The following is a 12,297-nucleotide window of genomic DNA, read 5'->3' on the forward strand; positions in this document are numbered from 1 at the left end:
ATTTAGTGACAACTTTGTGCAAAAAAAAAAAAAAAAAAAAAAAATGTGTCTCTTTCCCGCAACTTGTGTCACAATATAAAATATTCCATGGACTCGACATGCCTCTCAGCAAATAGCTTGGGGTGTCTACTTTCCAAAATGGGGTCATTTGGGGGGGGTTTGAACTGTCCTGGCATTTTATGCACAACATTTAGAAGCTTATGTCACACATCACCCACTCTTCTAACCACTTGAAGACAATGCCCTTTCTGACACTTTTTGATTACATGAAAAAATTATTTTTTTTTGCAAGAAAATTACTTTGAACCCCCACACATTATATATTTTTTTTAAAGCAAATGCCCTACAGATTAAAATGGTGGGTGTTTAATTTTTTTTTTTCACACAGTATTTGCGCAGCGATTTTTCAAACGCATTTTTTGGGGAAAAAACACACTTTTTTACATTTTAATGCACTAAAACACACTATATTGCCCAAATGTTTGATGAAATAAAAAAGATGATCTTAGGCCGAGTACATGGATACCAAACATGACATGCTTTACAATTGCGCACAAACGTGCAGTGGCAACAAAATAAATACATTTTTAAAAGCCTTTAAAAGCCTTTACAGGTTACCACTTTAGATTTACAGAGGAGGTCTACTGCTAAAATTACTGCCCTCGATCTAACCGTCGCGGTGATACCTCACATGCATGGTGCAATTGCTGTTTACATTTGACGCCAGACCGACGCTTGCGTTCGCCTTAGCGCGAGAGCAGGGGGGACAGGGGTGCTTTTTTTTTTTTTTTTTTTTTTTCTTTATTATTTTTTTGCTTTTTTATCTTATTTTAAAACTGTTCCTTTCATTTTTTTTTTTTTTTAATCATTTTTACTGTTATCTCAGGGAATGTAAATATCCCCTATGATAGCAATAGGTAGTGACAGGTACTCTTTTTTGAAAAAATTGGGGTCTATTAGACCCTAGATTTCTCCTCTGCCCTCAAAGCATCTGACCACACCAAGATCGGTGTGATAAAATGCTTCCCCAATTTCCCAATGGCGCTATTTACATCCGGCGAAATCTAAGTCATAAAATGCTCGTAGCTTCCGGTTTCTTAGGCCATAGAGATGTTTGGAGCCACTCTGGTCTCTGATCAGCTCTATGGTCAGCTGGCTGAATCACCGGCTGCATTCTCAGGTTCCCTGTTGAGACAGGAGAGCCAGAGAAAAACACGGAAGACGATGGGGGGGGGGGGCATTCTCTCCCACTGCTTGTAAAAGCAGTCTAGAGGCTAATTAGCCGCTAGGATTGCTTTTACATGAAAGCCGACCGCTGGCTGAAAAGAATGATACCAAGATGATACCTAAACCTGCAAGCATCATTTTGGTATAACCACTCAAAGTCGTGAATGCTGTACCTGAAGACAAAAATATGGCTAACAATAAAGCACAGTAAATGGTAAAGTATAAAAAATTGCATACCTGAAAAGCAAACATGATAAAACATAATAACAATAAAACATTGCAGAATAGAATACAGTAAAAAAGAGCAGAACAATAGAGAGAATAGAGAGAGAGAGAATAGAGAGAGAACAATAAAACGACAACTATTACTTTTTATTTTATATTTTTGTTTGTGTTTTTTTTTTTTTTTTTTTACACTTTTTTTGTAACTGTAACTTTTATAACTGTAACCGGTTCCAGGTTCGGGTCTCTCAAAATGCGATGGCATCTTGGGAGACCCTGTGAAAGTGTGTCCTAGTCTGTGCAATGCTGTACCCTACGCTAATACTCAGCTAGTGAATGGTAGCATTCAAAACATTCACCAATGCAAAGACCAGGATTGTCAGGACAGGAGGGACAATAATAGCGGGTGTCACGCCTATATCCGCGCTTACTGCAGACACGACATCTTTTTTGGGGGAGTTCGTTGGGTAGGGGTACTAGGGGGAGGACATAAAGAAAATGCCTCTCATGCAGCCGACTGCATTTGGTTGGGGATGTGAATGGGGGAAGTACGGGCGCTGCAGAAGCGGTGGGTTCCCAATTAGGATTGGCGAATGCAGCAGGAAGGGCACTATGGGCACGACGGGCCTGTGTTTGTCTTCTTGATGGCAGCGGGACACTACTTGTGCTTGCCACCTCACCAGCTTGCACTGCACTTATGGGACTCGCCACGTCACCAAGTGTTACTGCAGTGCTGGTTTGACTATGACCGGGGTGTACTAGGCCGCTGGCGCTTGCCAGTTCACCAAAACGCTACCAAAAAAACTGTTAACGATCGCAGGGATCAGGCCTGACTCTGCGAACGCTGCAGTTATGCGTTTAGTGTTTTGTAAGTGACAGTGATCGATCGATACTGCACTTGGGTGGGCTGGGCTGGGCCGGGCGGAGGGGCAAAACGCAGGTGCTAGCAGGTATCTGGGCTGATCCCACTAACACTGCGTTTTTGGGAACCCTAAACTGCTGGGGATGCCAGTATAGATCTGATCGGATCAGATCAGATATTGATCAGTTCAGATACTATACCACTAAGGGAGGTGTACGGTGCGTGCGTGGGTGTTAGCGCTACTGGCACTAACCTGACGCTGCCTGGGGCTGGTGCTTGCCAGTTCACCAAAACGCTACCAAAAAAACTGTTAGCGATCGCAGGGATCAGGCCTGACTCTGCGAACGCTGCAGTTATGCGTTTAGTGTTTTGTAAGTGACAGTGATCGATCGATACTGCACTTGGGTGGGCTGGGCTGGGCCGGGCGGAGGGGCAAAACGCAGGTGCTAGCAGATATCTGGGCTGATCCCGCTAACACTGCGTTTTTGGGAATCCTAAACTGTTGGGGACGCTAGTATAGATCTGATCGGATCAGATATTGATGCGTTCAGATACTATACCACTAAAGGAGGTGTACGGTGCGTGCGTGGGTGTTAGCGCTACTGGCACTAACCTGACGCTGCCTGGGGCTGGTGCTTGCCATTTCACCAAAACGCTACCAAAAAAACTGTTAGCGATCACAGGGATCAGGCCTGACTCTGCGAACGCTGCAGTTATGCGTTTAGTGTTTTGTAAGTGACCGTGATCGATCGATACTGCACTTGGGTGGGCTGGGCCGAGCCGGGCGGAGGGGCAAAACGCAGGTGCTAGCAGGTATTTGGGCTGATCCCGCTAACACTGTGTTTTTGGGAACCCTAAACTGCTGGGGACGCTAGTATAGATCTGATCAGATCAGATATTGATCCGTACAGATACTATACCACTAAGGGAGGCGTATGCTGCGTGCGTGGGTGTTAGCGTTACTGGCGCTAATCTGACGCTGCCTGGGGCGACGCATATCACCGCCGGGCGATCAGGGGGCTAAATCTTTATTCGGCGGGTGCCCTGACACTATAAAAAATAAACAAACTAACCAGCGTCACCCGTAACGGTTATACAGTGATCAGTGGTGAAAGGGTTAACTAGGGGGCAATCAAGGGGTTAAAACATTTATTAGGTAGTATATGGGGGTCCCTGTCGCTATAAAACGCTGACGGCGAACCTAAATATTTACCTCACTAACTAGCGTCACCAGCGACACTAATACAGCGATCAGAAAAATGATCGCTTAGCGACACTGGTGACGGGGGGTGATCAAGGGGTTAAAACTTTATTAGGGGGGGTTAGGGGGGTACCCTAGACCTACAGGGGGGTAATACTAACTGTCCTAACACTGTAAATGTCACAAACTGACACCAATGCAGTAATCAGAAAAAAAAAAAAAAAAAAAAAAAAAAACCTGCTGGTGTCAGTTTGTGACAGGGGGGGGGGGTGATTGGGGGGGGATCGGGGGGCGATCGGGGGGGGGATCGGGGTGTTTTGTGTGCCTGGCATGTTCTACTGTGTGTGTGTGTGTTGTGCACTCACATTGCAGTCTTCTCTCCTCGGCCCGGAACGGAAAATACCGAGCCGAGGAGAGATGACATCATTTCCTCTGCCTCTGTGTACAATACAGAGGCAGGGAAATGATCCCATTGGCTGAGAGCGATCGCGAGGGGGGGGCCACGAATGGATGGCCTCCCCCTCACCTCCGATCGCCGGGGGAGATTTGCCGACCGCCGCTGGCACCGGGGGGGGGGTCCGATCGGACCCCCCACCCGCGGGCAGGCAAGGACGTACATGTAAGTCCTTTTGCCTGCCCGTGCCATTCTGCCGACGTATATAGTCGTGCGGCGGTCGGCAAGTGGTTAAACAGTGTGTGTTTAGTATGACTTTAAATCCTTCATTATTGTGATTTTTCACCTCTTTGTAATGTCCTCCATGAGCACCTAAACCTTTTCTTTTCCCCCTCACTCCCTTGTTTGGAATGAGCAGTGAATATTCCTTGTGGTCATATGCACTGCTCTACAATGTGCTGTGCTCTACAATGTGCCTTGCTCTACAATGTGCACTGCTCTACAATGTGCTCTGCTCTACAATGTGCCCTGCTCTACAATGTGCTGTGCTCTACAATGTGCCCTGCTCTACAATGTGCTGTGCTCTACAATGTGCCCTGCTCTACAATGTGCCCTGTCCTACAATGTGCCCTGCTCTATAATGTGCCCTATCCTACAATGTGCCCTGCTCTACAATGTGCACTATTCTACAATGTGCCCTGCCCTACAATGTGCCCTGCTCCACAATGTGCACTGTTCTGTAATGTGCCCTGCTCTACTATGTGCCCTGCCCTACAATGTGCCCTGCCCTACAATGTGCCCTGCCCTACAATGTGCCCTGCTCTACAATGTCCACTGCTCTACAATGTGACCTGCTCTACAATGTACACTGCTTTACAATGTGCTCTGCTCTACAATGTGCCCTGCTCTACAATGTGCCCTGCCCTACAATGTCCACTGCTCTACAATGTGCACTGCTCTACAATGTGCCCTGCTCTACAATGTGCCCTGTTCTACAATGTCCACTGCTCTACAATGTGCTCTGCTCTACAATGTGCTCTGCTCTACAATGTGCTCTGCTCTACAATGTGCCCTGTTCTACAATGTCCACTGCTCTACAATGTGCACTGCTCTACAATGTGCTCTGCTCTACAATGTGCTCTGCTCTACAATGTGCCCTTCCCTACAATGTGCCCTGTTCTACAATGTCCACTGCTCTACAATGTGCACTGCTCTACAATGTGCTCTGCTCTACAATGTGCCCTGCCATACAATGTCCACTGCTCTACAATATGACCTGCTCTACAATCTGCACTGCTCTACTCACACTACAAATTCCACAGTACATGGTTCAGAGTCCCTAGTCCATTTCAGCAATGAACAATGGAAGGGGCACTGATATAAAGGTTACCTCTTATATCAGTAACCCCCACCTTACCTTAGTGCATTCACTCTGTGGAAGGTGCTCTATGGTGACCAGAGTCCCCCCCATATTAGAGTTTCCATGTTAAATGCAAGTTGGAACTCTGTGGACAATTACATAAACGGGAACTCTGAAGTAAAGGGGAATGCAGTGGACTCTGATATAAGGTGATCTTGTCACCAGAGCCCCCCCTTACATCAGAGTTTCCCACCTTACATCAGAGTTCCCCCATACACCATACATACAGTCCTCATCACTCCCCCTCCCCACCATACACTATATATACACACACACCTCCCCCAACCCCCCAATATTACACTGGGAGGCTCCCCACCAAACATTACACACTACATAAACACTACATTGTACATTACGCACGTCTGCACTATATGCAATTGTCTACACCCACTGTTCCCTGCTGCGCGTGCCACATTACTACTCCCCTAGGGCACACAGAGGTGTCCCGGGTATTTTACCATCTTATAATGTATGCTACAAAAAAAATGCCAAGCCCTGCTGAAGTGTTCGGGTTTGGCTCAAAGGAAACGTGGCAACCCTATGTACAGGTGGTTAAAAGAGGATGTCTTTTATTGCTGCATTCACAATTTCATAAATCTTTCATGATACAAAACAGTATACAACTATTCAGTGGTGTATTTTTACATCTTTCTGGTGTTCAGCGTGCTAGTTTTCTATCCTCTCATTGGGGCATTTTTTTAACATATAGGAATGGTTACAGGGGCACTCAGTACAACGATTTGGATAGTTAGACTAAACCTATGGCTCTATTACTTTTGCACTTTTGTTATGTGTAACACAATTCTACTGGAATTCTATGAGATAAGCACATACTGGGTCTTATATTTCAACCTCACAATAGAGTTAAAGCTGCTAAAACTGATAAAACTCTAGGCAGATGTAAACATAGCTCCCAGCTGCCTCCTATTTGGGAGAACTGTCACTCCATCTTTTTCATTCTCTAGGGCCTCTGCTTAGAAATATATATAATATTTGGTGGTTCTAAGTAGTTTTAAAAAAAAATGACGTTTCTTTACATGTAGGAGAGGAATGTCAGAATTGGCCCGGACTGAAACTGGTTAACCAATAATTTTTAGTTTAATAATGTTTTATGGTCCACATAAAGGGAGTGTGTCTTATGCCTACCTTCTTTTTGCAAAAAGGTGTCCCTCTTTCTCATCCCAGAGGTATAGTAGAACACACCAAGAAATGCAGTTATAAATAATTCTTCATTGACATTATTATCAGACTCTTGTAATCCGCGGTGCTGCAAAATAAAACAAACACATGAAGATTATTAACATGTTAAATATGTTAGCACTGACCTGAGTTAGAGCTACATTTCAAGGAGAAAAATAGTTGAACAAAATAAATATGCTATTATACTATGTAAACACTAGAGGGCAGAATTGTGTAGTCAAGTGAAAATCAGTGCAGTTGAAAACTGAATGCTAAATTACATAAAGACGCAACACTCACACAGGCTTACCGGTTTAAAGCTTATACCACAAACTATTTTACTTAAATGTGTAAATGAAAATGAGAAATTTAGATAATACTTTTCTTTGTACAGGTTACAAGAAAAATAATTGAATAATGTTGTGACCCATATGGGAAAGAAAAATAGGTAAATAGGTAATCAATACATTATTATTATTATTATACAGGATTTATATAGCGCCAACAGTTCGCGCAGTTCTTAGATTAGCAATACATTATACATATACAGGCATGTTGCTAAATAACGTATGCATCAATGCACCAATCATTGCCTGTGTATTAAAAAAAAAATAAAAAAACTAGGGGGGTATCATCTCACTTTTTAAAGCTGAATTCCAACTTTGAATGCACATAGAATGAATGCAATATTGCTGACATATCTGCAGGTCCCCTGATATCCTCTCTTTAGAGTGGTTTCCTGTCCTGTATAACAACATAACTTCCTGCTGAGAGACTCTAATTCTAACACAGCTACTTCCTGCCCAGGCAGAGTTGGCGGACTCCCACTTGTTGGTCTTTTGACTCTGCAAACCATGTAATCAGCACTGATTCTAGGCGGGATTGAATAGCTCAAACCTACCCAGTTTATTTCTAAGCCACCCACTCAGTCCTAGAATTATAGTTCCGCCCTCCTGAGTCCTGCCCCTGCAAGCCCCACCCCCAAACATCCCGCCCCCAAAGAGCCCTGCACGCCCAAGTCCAGGTCCCACCCCACAGAGCCCTGCACTCCCAAGTCCAGGTCCAGCCCCACAGGGCCCTGCACTCCCAAGTCCAGGTCCCACCCCACAGAGCCCTGCACTCCCAAGTCCAGGTCCCACCCCACAGAGGCCTGCACTCCCAAGTCCAGGTCCCACCCCACAGAGGCCTGCACTCCCAAGTCCAGGTCCCACCCCACAGAGCCCTGCACTCCCAAGTCCAGGTCCCACCTCACAGAGGCCTGCACTCCCAAGTCCAGGTCCCACCCCACAGAGGCCTGCACTCCCAAGTCCAGGTCCCACCCCACAGAGGCCTGCACTCCCAAGTCCAGGTCCCACCCCACAGAGCCCTGCACTCCCAAGTCCAGGTCCAGCCCCACAGAGCCCTGCACTCCCAAGTCCAGGTCCCACCCCACAGAGCCATGCACTCCCAATTCCAGGTCCCACCCCACAGAGCCCTGCACTCCCAAGTCCAGGTCCCACCCCACAGAGCCCTGCACTCCCAAGTCCAGGTCCAGCCCCACAGGGCCCTGCACTCCCAAGTCCAGGTCCCACCCCACAGCGCCATGCACTCCCAATTCCAGGTCCCACCCCACAGAGGCCTGCACTCCCAAGTCCATGTCCCACCCCACAGAGCCCTGCACTCCCAAATCCAGGTCCCACCCCACAGAGCACTGCACTCCCAAGTCTGGATCCCACCCCACAAAGGCCTGCAAACCCAAGTCCAGGTCCCACCCCACAGAGCCCTGCACTCCCAAGTCCAGGTCCCACCCCACAGAGCCCTGCACTCCCAAGTCTGGATCCCACCCCACAAAGGCCTGCACTTCCAAGTCCAGGTCCCACCCCACAGAGCCCTGCACTCCCAAGTCCAGGTCCCACCCCACAGAGGCCTGCACTCCCAAGTCCAGGTCCCACCCTACAAAGCCCTGCACTCCCAAGTCCAGGTCCCACCCCACAGAGCCCTGCACTCCCAAGTCCAGGTCCCACCTCACAGAGGCCTGCACTCCCAAGTCCAGGTCCCACCCCACAGAGCCCTGCACTCCCAAGTCCAGGTCCCACCCCACAGAGCCCTGCACTCCCAAGTCCATGTCCCACCCCACAGAGGCCTGCACTTTACTTATGAAGGAAACACCTTCATAAAGACCTTCCTGAGCCCTGCTTATGTATTCTTGCAGTGCGCCAATACTCCTTGGCATACTGCAAGACAAGTATGGCACACATTATGTATGTGCTAGTCATTTTTGGAAACACACTAGCTTTGCTCTCTGAATAGTGATCTGCCTACAGATCGCTCTTGAGAGAGCATTTGACTGGTGGCGAGGAGGTGTATCACCTCCTTACTGCCTGCTTTAACCCCCTGAACCCTGCACTAATGTGCTGCAACCATGTGCATTACATGTGGTTGTTGGGCGGTTCCACGGTGGCCACATTCACTTGAAATGGGTTTTGTTCAGCAGATGCTACGCCTACAGAACACAGGGGATAGATTTCATCCTGTGGCTGTGAAGCAAAACATCATGGCATGTGTACACCCCCGGCCACTGCCTCTTTTTTTTTTTTTTTTTTGGGGGGGGGGGGGGGTAAAAACGTGGATCAACAGTGTGGTTTTACCACTCTCCAACCGCTGGCATGAACAAGCTCTTTGACAAACCACTAACTGAAAATGAACCATTAGGCCGCATTTTCACAATGGGTGTATCAGTGTGTACGCCTGTGTGAGGGCCGGGTTTACACGTATGAGGATATACAGGTAGGGTTGCCACCTCATCCCCTTAAACCGAACACATATGAATTACACAGGTTCTGAGGCTAATATAATGTAGATAAGGCACCAGGTGAGTTTAATTACCACCTTAATCAGCCACAGAACCTGTGTAATTATTATGTGTTCGGGTTTAAAGGGATGAGGTGGCAACCCTATGTACAGGTCTTCTGTTCATCGCTCTGCAGGCATTTCTATGCATGTGAATTGGGATGCAATGGCTGCATAAATGCGCCTGCTGTGTCCCAATATGACATCTGTGTGGGGGTGAGTCCCCGAATGCACTGTCTGTGTTCCACTTATACAGATGTCATATTGGGACACAACAGTCCATGCAGCTGTTACGTCCCAATTCACATGCAAAGAAATGCCTGCACCTGGATGGACAAGACACCTTTACATCCCCATACGGGTAAACACTGCTCTCTCACAGGCATCCACACTGATACCCCCCCTTGTGAATGAGGCCTTACACCCCATTTACACTTACGAATGTGGATCACTCTTCAGAGAGCATTCGACAGACAGTGAAAAGCTGTTGTATCACCTCCTCACTGCTTGCTTTAACCCCCTCGATGCCAGGCTACCATGCTGCAAAAATAAATGAAAGTGTTGAGTTCCCCTTTAATATTCATGCCACTCATCCATTATGGGTGTGATATGAATATAAAAGGGTAACTCCACTTCAAAAATGAATTAAAATGTAGGGTTCCCCTTTATTATTCATTCCAGACTGTCATCCATGATTAGGTCCTGATGTGAATATAAACAAGAACTCTTCTGCTAAGTAACATTGAAAACAAATGCGTAGTTCCCCCCTAATGGTCATCCCAGATCCTCATAAAGCATTAGGGTCTTATATAAATATTAAGGAGAACCCCACAGCTAGAATAAAAATTAAAAATAATTTCCCCCCTTAATAACCATCCAGCATTAGGGTCTGATATGAATATATAGGGGAACTCTGCAACAAAAAATAGCTGTGTGGGGTTCCCCTTTAAACCGCTTGCCGACCAGCCGCCACAGCTGTACTGCGACAGGTTGGCTTGGCTGCACGAATCGCCGTAGCTGTACGTTGGCTCGTACACGGCGTTCTGTGGGCGTGCCCGCCGATTGGCCAGTGGGGAAGCCAATTAGCCGGTCCGGTGGACTTGATGTCTGCCCGCGATCGTTCCCCGCAGTGACAGAACGGGGATCTGCCATAGTAAACAAGGCAGATCTCTGTTCTGACAGGGGATCACACAGAGATCCTGTATTTCTGCTATGCAGGAAGACGGATCTGTGTGTTGTCCCAGTGAGCCCATCCACCCACACAGTTAGAAACACACTGAGGGAATACAATTAACCCTTTGATCGCCCCTGATGTTAACCCCTTCCCTGCCAGTGCCATTAGTACAATGTCAGTGCATATTTTTAGCACTGATCACTGTAATAATGTTACTGGTTCCCAAAAAAGTGTCAAAAATGTCAGTTAGGTGTCCAATCTGTCCGCCGCAATGTCATAGTCCCACTAAAAAACGTTGATCACTAGAAAAAAAAGATAAAAAATTAATTAAAATGCCATAAATCTATCTCCTATTTTGTAGACGCTATAACTTTTGCGCAAACCGATCAATAAACGCTTTTTGGGATTTTTTTTGTACCAAAAATATGTGGAAGAATACAAATTGGCCTAAACTGATAAAGAAATTAGATTTTTTTTTTTAATTTATATTGCATAATTTTTATATCAGAAAATAAAAAAATATTGTTTTATTTCAAAATTGTCAGGTCTTTTTTTGTTTATAGTGCCAAAAAATAATAACCACAGAGGTGATCAAATACCACCAAAAGAAAGCTCTATTTGTGGGAAAAAAAGGGACAATTTTATTTGGGTACAGAGTCGCACGACCGCCCAATTGTCATTTAAAGCGATGCAGTGCCGTATCACAAAAAATGGCCTGGTCAGTAAGGGGGCAAATCCTTCTAGGGCTGAAGTGGTGAAAATCCATACCAGACACATGTCGGGTTCCCCTTTATTGTTCATTCCAGACTGTCATCCAGGATTAGGGTCTGATATGAATATAAACAAGAACTCTTCTGCTAAGTAACATTGAAAACAAATGCGTAGTCCCCCCCTAATGGTCATCCCAGATCCTCATAAAGCATTAGGGTCTTATATAAATATTAAGGAGAACCCCACAGCTAGAATAAAAAAGAAAGTGTGGTTCCCCCTAAATATTTATACCAGACCCCCACCCAGGATTAGGGTCTGTTATGATTATAAATAAAGGGAATCAGTGTCAAAAATGACAAACCATGTGGGTTCCCCTTTCCTATCCATACCAGACCCTCATCAGGCATTAGTGTTATGTATGAATATAAAGGGCAACCCCACAGCTAAAATAAAAAAGAAAATGTGGTTCCCCCTTAATATTAATACCAGACCCTCATCCGGGATTAGGGTCTGCTATGATTATAAAAGGGAAATCAGTGTCAAAAATGAAAAACCATGTGGGTTCCCCTTTCCTATCCATAGCAGACCCTCATCAGGCATTAGGGTCTTATATGAATATAAAGGGGAACCCTGCAGCAAAAAAAAATGTAAGATAAGGGTAAAGTAAGCAAGGCAAGGGCGACACTGACCATCAGGGTAAGAAGGAGGGGGCACTGAAGAGCACTGGATAGAGGCATGTATTACAAATCATGCCTTCAACAATTAAATAAAATAAAACCATTTGCTGTTTTGAAAAATAATGAATAGTCCAAACCATGAGAGCTGCCTTGTATTTGTGTGCTCATTATGTCTGCGATGACACATTTGCAAAGTTACAGCTCCTTGTTCCCTCCCTGATGAACAACTCACTATTCACTGCAGAAAGGAATGGAGTATGGGTGGTGATAACACAATTCAATTCCTCCCCTTTCACCATCCACAAGAAGGCCCATAAACACCCACAGTAACCCTAGGACTCATCCACATCAACTCCCACCGCTTGTACAAGTGACTCCCATATCTTTCCCTGAAACTACCG

The sequence above is a fragment of the Aquarana catesbeiana genome, linkage group LG01 (genome assembly GCF_042186555.1).
Source record: "Aquarana catesbeiana isolate 2022-GZ linkage group LG01, ASM4218655v1, whole genome shotgun sequence".
Taxonomy (NCBI): domain Eukaryota; kingdom Metazoa; phylum Chordata; class Amphibia; order Anura; family Ranidae; genus Aquarana; species Aquarana catesbeiana.